Source organism: Amblyomma maculatum, chromosome 8, assembly GCF_055883805.1.
Source record: "Amblyomma maculatum isolate TAMU_Amacu chromosome 8, ASM5588380v1, whole genome shotgun sequence".
Classification (NCBI taxonomy): domain Eukaryota; kingdom Metazoa; phylum Arthropoda; class Arachnida; order Ixodida; family Ixodidae; genus Amblyomma; species Amblyomma maculatum.
In genome coordinates, this window is record NC_139351.1 from 66,600,851 (window position 1) to 66,612,502 (window position 11,652).

The 11,652-nt window shown below is 45.8% G+C and overlaps 1 long non-coding RNA gene across 1 annotated transcript; it reads right to left on the reverse strand.

Annotated features, from left to right (window-relative positions):
* Nucleotides 1-4,027: 4,027 nt before the first annotated feature.
* Nucleotides 4,028-9,924, reverse strand: LOC146181353 (uncharacterized). The gene is made up of 2 exons (XR_014700201.1): nucleotides 8,680-9,924; nucleotides 4,028-8,112 (listed from the first exon to the last, which is right to left on the reverse strand). It is a non-coding gene; the product is annotated as an uncharacterized LOC146181353 (long non-coding RNA).
* Between the last annotated feature and the right edge of the window lie 1,728 nt (nucleotides 9,925-11,652).

The window sequence follows — 11,652 nt, forward strand, 5'->3', positions numbered from 1 at the left end:
TGCGCATGCGCGGACGCGCGCGCGACGGCACTCGCTGCAGCGGCAGCAGCGGTAGCCCGCCAGAGCAGACGACAAGAAGGTGTCGAAGGGAGCGGTAGTGTGCCCGTGCCTCGCCGCGCTTGTGCGTCACTGACCTCTCGTGGGCTGCTGCGCGGAACGACAGCGGTTGGAAACGACGGCAAGGTGAGCCACGTTTTTTGCTTAACTACGCTGCATTTCAAGCAGTTTACGCTGACCGTGCCGGCCGGTGCCAATAAGTTTCGCAGCTCGTGAACAGGCGCGCCGGCTGTTCAGGCGCAGTTCGTTACGCCGTAACTCTGGCGGTTCCCAACCACGGCGAGGTGTAATATGTTGTGTTCCCGGGCAGCAGCTTCATTTCGAACAGTTTAGCTCGTCACGCTTGACAAAGTGGCATGTGAAGGCACCAAGGGATGCCGTTGCGCCAAAATGGCGTGTTCGCCGGCCGGTGCGGCCATGCTGACGCAGTTTGCCGAACGGCTATAGTTTTGCTAAGTGTCGCATTTAGCAGAGCAACGGTAAAGTGAGAAACGTTTCATTCTTGACTTTCTTGTTAAATTACGCAGTATTTCAGGCAGTTTAGCTCAGTACGGCGGTCTGCGCTTCACGAAGTCGCACGTGAAGGGCAGCCAACAGGCATGACAAGGCGCTCGCCAATATGGCTCGCCGGCCGCGATGACATGTGGCATGGCGTGAGGTTTTGCGTGGTGTCGCGTTTAACAGGGCAACCGCAAGGTGAAAAATGTTTCATTCTTGTAAAACTGCGGGGCAGTTTAGCTCAGCGCGGTGGTCTGCGCTTCACAAAGTCGCGTATGAAAGGCAAGCCAAAATGGCGTGCTCGCCGGCCGCGGTTTTGCGTGGTGGCGCGTTACATTTAACGGGACAACGTTAAAGTGAAAAATGTTTTATTATGCGGCAAGCTTCACTGCTTCAGCTGTTCAGTGCTCTTGAGGAATATTGTTAGATTAGTGGCTGTTATTTCACGCTCTGTAGAAATGCATTTTCAGATAGGTTAGGTTAGCCTGCATTTCCTGACCTCTACGTTGCAAGAGTAGCTTTTCTGTTCTGGACCATAACTGCTGCTGACCAAGTTTTCAGTACCCACCCACATGCACAGATGTGTGCGCGGTGCAGTGGCCTTACATTTCATTGCAACCTTCTGCATCATGTTCATTCCTTTTCCAACAGCACTGCATGGACCCACGGACTGCAGCCGAAGCACGGCAGATGCGACGAGTGAATGGTGTGGCCTTCCCTCAAGCGTCAGTACTCCTCTCTGCCCTGGACAATACAAGTTACCCTTGCTAAGGTAGCCACTACTGGGACTGTGTCGTTTATGTAAAATGCCTGTTTTGTTACATATCATTTGCAATAATTCGGAAATCAGTTATGCTATTTTTGTCTCTACCTAAGTGCTGTTTTTCACCTTGTGTATTTTTATTTTTCTGTATTGTGCACATCGCCTAATGTGTGTCAAGTATTGTCAATGCATCCGTCTACATCTGTTGCATCTCGTGTTTTATATGAAGCAAAATAAATTCATTTCACAAAGCACTTGGCGTCTTTTCTGCAATACGGTTTTGCAAAGGCTGTGGCGCAGCTGCGTTTATGGGCAGTTTAGAGAACTGGGAATCTATTTTTCCTGTTGTTATGCATGCTGAAAATAAATAGAAACACTGGCAGATTATTTAAAACCAAAATAATGCGCCAAAAGGGCAGGGAAGGGCGCAGCGCAAGGCTAGCATTCAAATCGCGCGCCTTTCAGCAAGACCGGAAGTAGTTGCCGCCGGCCGCTTGGTGCACTACAGTCAAATGGGCCGCTGGGCCCTATGGGAGTGTCCGCTCTTTACCAATCTCTTTCTCTATGCTGTTCCTGCCGCGAGCCGGGGCCCGATCCTCGATATTCGCCTTTTCGGCCATGTTGTGACGTACCCGTGACGTAAATATTGGGGCGGCGCTAAAACGCGTATAAACAGAAATTGATGACGAAATTTAAAAAACAAGGAAAAAAGTTACAAAAAATAACGCTGTCGTCTGCTACTTGGCGCCGATTACAAAAATGCCAACGCTGCGATGCCAAGAAGCTGAAGGGTCGGTGCGAACAGTGTTTACGCTGCATACACGCGTCGCGCGGCAGGGCAAGGCTGAGGAGATAGTGAGATACTTACGTATACATTGCGGCTGTACTGTACTATTATAGTAACGGTAGTTGCGACCACAGTGCATCATAGTACACACGCTGTCGGACGTCCACCAGCAGCTAGGCTGAGCGAACGGCGGTACTCGACGCAAACCCCACAAACAGCCGGTCGTCAAGTGTGAGCGATGCCTCACTTGAGATGCCTGCATGTTGCTAGCTGTCCGTGTTTCATTTATGGACTTAGTCGCGCAGAGAAATCGGCGAGTATCAGGATTCAAGAATTTGTTTACGACTGAGAATTGGAAGCGCCCAACAGATTTTCGGGCTGCAGTTGCCTCTAGAGAAGAGACGCACCTATCCGACGACAACGCTGGCCTTCTCAGGGTATCACTGTCGTTGGAAACTGCCTGCGGCAGCCCACCGTTTCCATCATGTTAGCAAGTCTGCTACGGCCGGGTATACGTGTCGGCTTCTGTGGCGTAGCGTGCGGATATCGGCCCGACTGGAGCGGCGTAGTGAAAACACGCATAGTGGAGAGCTCGATTAGGCCATATATCTGGCGATCTTAGCATGCGCTGACATCGGACCACCTTTAGCGTGTTAATTCCATCGAAATGCGATCGTCGTAGCTGGGCTACGCACATATTGCGGGTCAGAGAGCCGAGCGTCTATAATCATTACTGAGCCATCGAGGCGGGGACGTTTTCACGCAGCCGCAAAAATAAGCAGATAAGATTTTCTGGCAGCAATGAAAATGCAATGAAAAGTGTATCCAGATGCCCACTGGCAGCAACAGGTTAGCTTTCACGCTGATGGCATTTAATGTGCCCTGAATTAGACATAGCACGCTGTATGCACATTTCACCGCATGCAGAGTGTGTCACTCTGTTGTGGCAGATGCCTCGTTAAAATAATAATAATAAAAAAAAAAGCTGTCGGTATTATTCTGCTTGGTTTCTGAGCATGTTGCATAAAAACATTTTATAAAAGTAGCAACACTGCTCGTCTGATGCAGGTGCACATCACACCACAATGTCACAAGAGAAACAAAATTTGTCAGGTACAGCCTAGTTCCTTTGCTACTGTTTACCAGTTTTGCACTTGCAATAGCATCCGGCACTTTCTTTCAGTGCAGCATGATTCCTCAGAGGAGAGAAGGGTGATGAGGTCGGCTAGAGATATGCCTTCACATATACTATTTGACGATCAGGAAGTGAAGGAACAGACATGAAGAGTGAATATGATATATGATGCCTAATTACAATGAGCTAGATGCAGTACGGAAACCATTTTCTTGAAGCAATTGTCAAATGAATGTAGCATTCATGCACACATTAACCAGTGCACATGCTATATACACAAAGCCCGAACCTGTCTCTGAGTGAAGCAAGGGAGCCAAAGGGGAAAGCAAGCGTGACTTTAAAGACACCGTAAGTAAAAAGTAACAGCAACAAAAAAGAAAAACAGAAGCATGCACAGGAACAATATTCGACAAAAAGAGGCATGAATTGCAAGGCCTGCAGCAATGTGGCCTGCAGCACATCAGGGTGGTGTTCTGGATTTTTTGGCAAAGGTTCATTAATGCCAGGTGATAATACTGTATGATTTGTATTGGCTGTGCCATCCCCTGTGTGCTCTTCCAGCAATGCATAATGTCCAACGTGCAACTGTCTAACATCCACTCTCTACACTCTGACTCAAAAACATGCTCAAATGAACCTCACCTGAATACGGGCATAAATATGGGAATAAAGCATGAAATTTACTTTTTCGACATTCTGATTGCATATCATTGGAAAACTAAACGTGATTTAAATGAGCGTATGATTTGCAGCTAGTGCGTCTTGTATGCATGGTTCTTCCAACAGGTTGCAGTATAGCTTCTGTCCTTTATTTTGGTAAAACATGCACACTTTAAGAGACCTGCTACTCACGTAACACATTCCCTGTAGCTTTAAACAGCTCGTCGTTGACTAACAATTGGTGTATCATTTGCTTTCGGTACTTTTTGGCATTTTTTTTTACATGCACCTGACATGAAGCCTTGCTTATAAGAAAACTGAAAATTACAATATACAAAACAATACAAAATTTATTTACAGCACTGCACACTCTACAATACACAGCCTAAAATGAAAGGCTGTCACACATTCAAGTAATTACAGTATTGTTGTACTTGTACAGCTCATCGCCATATCTGAAAGGTGGCACGGCCTTGGAGACCAAAGAAGAGAAATTAGTTATACAAAGCAAGGGAACACAAGATAGGGTCAAAAACCCATTCTCCAAGTGTTTGGCCCAAGATAACCCCAACACCAGCAAAGCAAGCACCCACTGTTTTACCAATGAGTACCCAACACCACTGAGGATTGGTCCCCAAATGCTCAAACCACTAGGCTGCAACTGCAGTCAAGGGATGCTATGCGTTCCGCAGTATTACCAGTATCAAAGATTATGGAACTCAACGTCATTTAAATGGTAGTCGGCACCTGGGACAGAGCAAGTATTCCCTGATTCTGTTATGGACAGGGCAAAGGTAGTTATAGTGTGTGTAAGAATGATTTTATCTGTGCATAAATGCCTGCCACACCTAGAATGTTCCCTTTATGCAGTCTACCAAAAAGGAGAAATGTTTGGCTCAGGAAGACAAGCCTTAAGCATTATTTCAGCAAGTCACTCAGTGTGACGGCTATCAGGCAAACCAGCACAGCACTTGAAAACTTCATGCTCTAAAAACAATTGTGGGGACACGCAAGCTCAGCATTTACCGCTATGACACAACAGCTTTTATGGCTCCTGTCTGCAGACTCTCATTCGTGTGAATCGACTTTGCTACTGCTAACATCTAGTATTTATTCTATGATACATATCAGTAGCATATACCTGTAAGTTATCCAATTATGTGGAAGACCACTTGTCTAGATACCTATAAAGCCCACTCTAACCAAGCTGTACGGATGCGTTTCCATGGCCTAAGGGTTGCCTGTCTTATTACCCAAAGATCCTGCAAGGTTTATCACCTCACACATTCATCTCAAAGGTGAAGCCAGAGACATCACACTGAGTACTCGGCCATGTCACCTGTCTGAAATGTGCCCAAGATTTTCCACTCACAACGTCGCGTTTTGTGCAGAAAAGAGGCTTTAACGTTGCTGCATCAAAAAAAATAAAAGCAAGAAGCCAATAGCTGAACATCAACGCTACATTAGGCTCTGCTGGCTCGCAAGACATTTGACCACAGTGTCAACAGCCGAGTTATAGATGCAGCTGTGGCAGAGGCTGTACCGCAGAAACAACAGATGAATGTGGTCAAGATAAAATGAAATCGCTTTGTTCACAAATTCTTCAATACATCACGAAAAAGAATGGCTCACTTATGGATAGTATGACGTCTACTGTGTTCAATAGGATTGTACCTTCAGGAAGTTATCTTTTGAATGCAATCTTAAGAATATATTGTGGTGTTCAATTTAGGCTGTACACATAGCAGACGTGCAAAATATGCAGCACATTCTGAGGGTTAAATGCAGAGAGGATTGCTGAAGCTGATATAATAGGAAAGCATAGGGATACTAGATAACATAGAAAACACATGCGACAATAGGATAGGTGTAAGTGAAACTAGCGCAGCTGTCACTTATGAGAGCAAAAAGTTATACAACTCAGTACTAGCACAATGGTACAAAATGTTGAAAAGTGATGATGAAACACAAGTTTCCTTGAAAGTGCTTCTACATAAATGAAATGAAAGTGATTGGCATAAAATTTGTGCCCCTTCCTTAAAATTCTCAATTTAAAGCTCACAAAGAACAATGAAGGCTACAAAAGCAACTAACAGAAAAAAAAGTAATGAAGCAGTTATACACAGCTGCAATCATTCGATAAACATCTCGAGTGATGAAGCCAGTCTCCAGTGGCTTAGAGCATGAATATGAGAGCTTTACCAACCCTCTTTTAACATATGTGAGTGCCGGAGGGCATGTGGCAGCAGCAAGAATGTGTCAAGAAGCAAATGGCCCAGATAGCAGCCTCATAATAGAGGTATGGAAGGACTACACACAACGCTATCATGGAGGGAGGTATTTTATGGAACAAGATATGTAGCAATGCACAAAAGGAGCAAAGCATTTTGTAGAGCTGCAGTCAAAAATTTATGAAGGACAATCTTATCAAAAAGTTTTTATTTCACTCCTGCGCTTGTGCATCATTATTGTGACTATGAGTTATATAGTGAAACATGAAATGTCAAGCAATTTATCCCGTACACAAATGAATGCATTCTTTCCCCTGCGAAGCCACCTTCAAGAACTTTTGCCAGTGGGTGCACATGCACATCAATATCACCTAGTTACAAAACAGAGAAGTCAATAGTTGCCTTTGTGAAAAAACTGAAGAATACAAAAATGTTCATTGATCGCCGAGCCACACAAATGATGCAGAGGTTAAACAGGTTATCTGGGATCTTGATTAACATCACTACAAAGCATCAGTAATTGCAGTGCAAAATGAAACTGGCAAATTTTGCAAAAGTGGAATCTAAAATTGCCAAAATGGGTTGACAAGTTGGCGGGGGCCTCATTTTCCGTGCATACAACAATGAAAGACAATGACCACCAAATAGATGCACAAATTATCCTTGGGAAAACTAGTTGATTGCTGTTCATCTACATTCAGCATATGAAGGAAGCAATAGAAAACAAGCATAAAGGCAACCAAATACAAAGAAGCACAGCTCGCTTCACTCTGCAGTTTGTGGAAAAACACAGTGGGCACCTCACATTTCACCCTAGTAGCACACAAGATAGGTGTAACGAAATGGACTCTGCTATGGTAAACGACTGCAGACACATCCACCAGGGTGCACGTATGTCAAATATTCTCACTGAAGTAGTACATCGCAGGCTGCCTGCTTGCCACAAACACCAAAGTGAATTGTGAACTGTTGCTGCCCGCATGTCCTACTCAGAATGGCACTTCTGGAGGTAGAAGGAGAACGTTTTTGTACCTTCCTGTGTTTCATTGACATGAAGCACTTAATAAAATGCACACTGAGTTTAAGCAGAACACAAAAAAGCAAAGTATACAACAAAGAATGACAGCTCTCAGCAAGGGCCACAGCACTTGTAGAATACACTCAGTATGTCTACAGATGGTAGACAAAAAATTATAGCACCAAGGAAAGGTTTGGTTTGGTTTGTGGGGTTTAACGTCCCAAAGCGACTCAGACTATGAGAGACGTCGTAGTGGAGGGCTCCGGAAATTTCGACCACCTGGGGTTCTAACATCGCACTAATGTGCACTAACATCGCACAGCACATGGGCGCCTTGCTTTTCACCTCCATCGAAAAGCGGCCGCCGAGGCCGGGATTCGATCCCGCGTCTTTGGGAACAATAGTCGAGCGCCGTAACCACTGCGCCACCCCAAAGCTGAACTTGGTTCTTGCACATGCTATCAACAAAATGTACACCAAAGAGATGGTTATATCTCAAAACCACAGAAAAAATTAAGACTTGGACGGCTTTTCAGCAGTATGCTATCGAACATGAAGCAGTAAGAATGTGCACATTGATCACTTGTGGCATATATCAAAATCATGACAGCGAGTGAAAATCTCAAGTGCAGGTGATCAAGTTGTTCCTGTCCGAGTTAATATAAATGTTGCACGTCCTCTTCCTTGTACTTGTTGATGTTCCTGCTGCGATTACCATTTGCAGGTGGCGTCAATGTCATGTGATCTGCACACACTACAAGCTGTAACGATCTTCAAAAAGAGCTGTCCATCTGCATAGCACTTCACATCTGATGTGGCCGTCCAGGGACAAGGCGTGGCCTCCCAGATTATACAAGCCTAGCAGAGAGGTTAATGATGTTGAATATGGCCCCAGGACTTCTCGACCACATGATGACTCGGATTGGAAGTGCTGCAACGGCTGCACAAGGTCCACACGATCACCTGCAAATGTTTAGTGCCTAAATTATATGCAAATAAAATATCAAACACGCATGGCACAGGAACATTCAAAATCATCAAAGCTACAAGCTAGGCTGCGGTAAAGTGTAATCTATGAATGCAAGAAATGGTCAGTGCAAAACCTAAACCTAAGTGAACCATTTCCGTAACAGGTAAAGACGGCTTGGTGGCGGAAATTGTATTGTGGCTAACTTTTTCTTTCTTTTTTTGCAATTAAGGGAACGACTTATATCAGGCGATTTCACTTGTTTTTCCTTCCTCGGTCGTCGAAACCATTAACCAAGAAATCTTGACAACTACAAGCACACTCAGTTTTTTTTTTTTTTTTTTTTTTAAAGTTCGTGCAGTGTAGAGAAGTTGAAGAAAATTATAATGCGTCGTAGAAATATGCAGCTAAAAGCAACGCAAAGTGCTGATTAAAAATATCGGATTCGCCGCATGCGTCCTGTGAGTATTCCTTTAATCTTGTCATTTCCCGCCTGCGTACAACTTGAATGCGAATGACGCTGCATGAACAGTCACCTTTACAGGTTTTCTTATTGCACTTACCTCTGTGATGCTCGACGTGCTGCACCATTTCCAGCAGATTGACTGCGTTGCCCTGCTGGTCGACACCCATCGAGAAGCCCGACACATTCCGGGAGCTTGTCGCTCGGCCGAACGAATACATTTCGTGCCATCCAACATCAGAGGCGTTCACCACTGGCGATCACACCCGAAGCACCAGTAGCTCAACAGTTCAACATTCCGAGCGCAGGACAATTCTCGCCTCGGAGCTTGCAAAGCCGCCACACTACACTCCTCGTCAGATGATTGATCTGACTGTACTGACGAGCTATCTTTCAAGACAATTTGACAGCATTGCTGTGCTGCAGCAAATCCTCGATCACTACTTGCAGACGACGAACGGCACGAAGACCACTCATAAGCGTACAAGTTCTTTCTTTCCTCCATGTAAGCTATAGTGAACTAGAATATATATTCTAGTTCACTATAATGAAAGCGTACCTCCCTTCATGCCTCCCTCCATGGCCGCCGCCATTGCTGGGTTATCATAACCGCACAGACCAATGATTTCTTACCATGGGAAGAAAGGGTTTGAAATAAGAAAGCAGTTAGCGCCGTCACGCGGCCGCAAGCTTCTGCCCCCATTACAGATTGTCTCAAGCGTCCTTTATTTCATACGCGCTCATTATTTGCCTTTCTATTGCGTTTAAAAGCCATGCAAGGTGTATATAAAGTTATCCTTTTACTTTTAATAACAAGCTAAGAAACTACGGTAGGCTAACGGCTGCATAAATCAGCTTGCCTGTCGCCATAGTCTCATTAGCATAATTCGGGCACCTCGCCACTCGGCGAAATTATGGCGGCCAAACGTCAGCATTTTCGGTAATGGCGGCACATCAGTTACGTCATGACGCGTCAATTTGACGTAATCTAAATATGCCTGCGTATCACGTGTTTCACGTGACATAGCTCCAGCCAATCAAATTTGAGCATCCGCTCCTTCCCAGTATGCCATTATTTTCATCACATTGGTTAATCGAGCGTAAGTGTTCTCCAAACCACCATCAGTAACTTTGCTTCCACTCCAAAATCATTCGTATTTGTCATCCAGGCAACAAGGATAGCTCCGGTTGAAATCAATTTTCACGGCTACGTCATTTTGACGTAACCGCTAAAAGTGCTTGCCTCAACTGATGGTTTCGCGCCACAAGTTTGAAGCACGTGACTCTTTTCAGAGCCAATCAGAAAGACAATATGGCGCCGCCAGGGGAAGGCGAATATCGAGGATCGGGCCCCCGGTCGCATGGTCGCGCCGCGGCAGAACGATGATGCGGTAGAAAATCCACGGGCAGAGCGTTTTCCCGGGCGCGGGCGCACGCGAGCGCGCGACCCGCGCTGCTTGAAGCAGCCTACCGACACCCCCTTCAGCGCACCGTTTTTTTGGACCAGTCCGCTATACGGCCTCCCCCGTCAAGTCCATTTTTTACGCGCCCCCGCCCGCTATAATCCTATAATGGGGAGTTTGGCGCTAGCGTCTGTAATTCGTGGCCGCTGGGAGGTATAGGGAGTTTCACACCCCTGGGGGGGAATTCTGTAACGCTCTCAATTTCGCTCTCAAGTTGTAGAGCGTGACGTCAAATTGACGCGGCTTTCACGTGACCTTAAGACGTCAATTGTGACGGATTACGGAATCGACCAATTGCCAGCGACTCGTAGCATGACTCCGCCCCTGAGGTCCCCGTTCCGCGGTCGGGCCTACTGCTACACATTTGTCGCAACGCTAGCCGAGGCCGACGAGGGACCGTCTCCTAAGTTTTTATGAAACGGCGCAGTTAATACGCAGTAAATAAAATTAATAAATATTTATTCTACTGAGGAACTGTATTTACAACTAACAAACATGAAGCATAAGGAGATACGTTTTAGGCTTCGCAATTAAATTTGCTCCTCAGTAACTTTTTGTCTCCGCGAGGGCACGCTGAAGGTGTCAAAGAGTGCACATGGCGGCTTGCCAGAAAACAGCTGATTCCTCGGCTAGTTGCTATTTTCCGTGCGTCGCCTGAAATCGAGGTCCTGTGCGGATGTCGTGAGCAGCTGGAAAAATCCGATTGAAAACAATGAAGGCTACGAACCTGCAGTGATCAGCGTGGTGAAAGCGTTGGGCATGAAAATCGACTAAGTCATCAGCTTACTGAAGAGTGTCAGCGTTGTCAAACAGTGTTTACTATCGATGGCAAGAGCGACGAGTGGGAGGTATGTGGTCTGCTGTTCTGTTTGTTTAAAAGAAAATACAAGAAGATCATGAAGGCTACATTACTGTGTTTGCCGACAGAGGAACGTTTGCACTTGCAGTAAGGCAGGTGGCAGCTACTATGCAAGAGTTAGCAATTGCAGTGCGGGAAACGGGATCCGACACACGACCCTCCACCACGGACTCCTCATGAAAGCCACGGTGACAGACACTCCTGTGCTTCGCAGCCAATTGACTTCGGCCACATCGGGCTCCGTTCCCGATATTCCGTTGATGTTTTGATGTTGATTGTTTAGTCTCTAAAAGGTACACAAACTGTGATGTTAATGCTTCCTTTGGTATGTTCAGAGAAAGAAAATACTTTATTCAGAAATTTGATATAGTGACCGAGGACGAGCTTGTTCAGCCAGGTCTGGACAGGGATGTGCAGTATGTTGTATTTCGCGCAGCAGGCTGTGTTTGTTAGTGGCACATTGTTGAAACGTTGTCAGTGTCTGTTCATGTTGAACGGTATCCCCCCCCCCCCCCCCCCCTTTTCGACGGGAAAGGCAAACACATCACGCAAGCTTGGTGCGCGATGCCGGAGGCGAGCTGGTGAATCTGCTTAATTTCCCTAGTCTTATAAACAAGGGGCCCACCAGTGAGGTGTGCAGATTACCTCGAAGGCGAACAATGTGTGCGTTTTGAAGTGTCATCATGGAGTCTGTGCAGTGTTTCATAAAGATGTTCATTTTACACACATTCCTCATTCTATTACCTTTCCA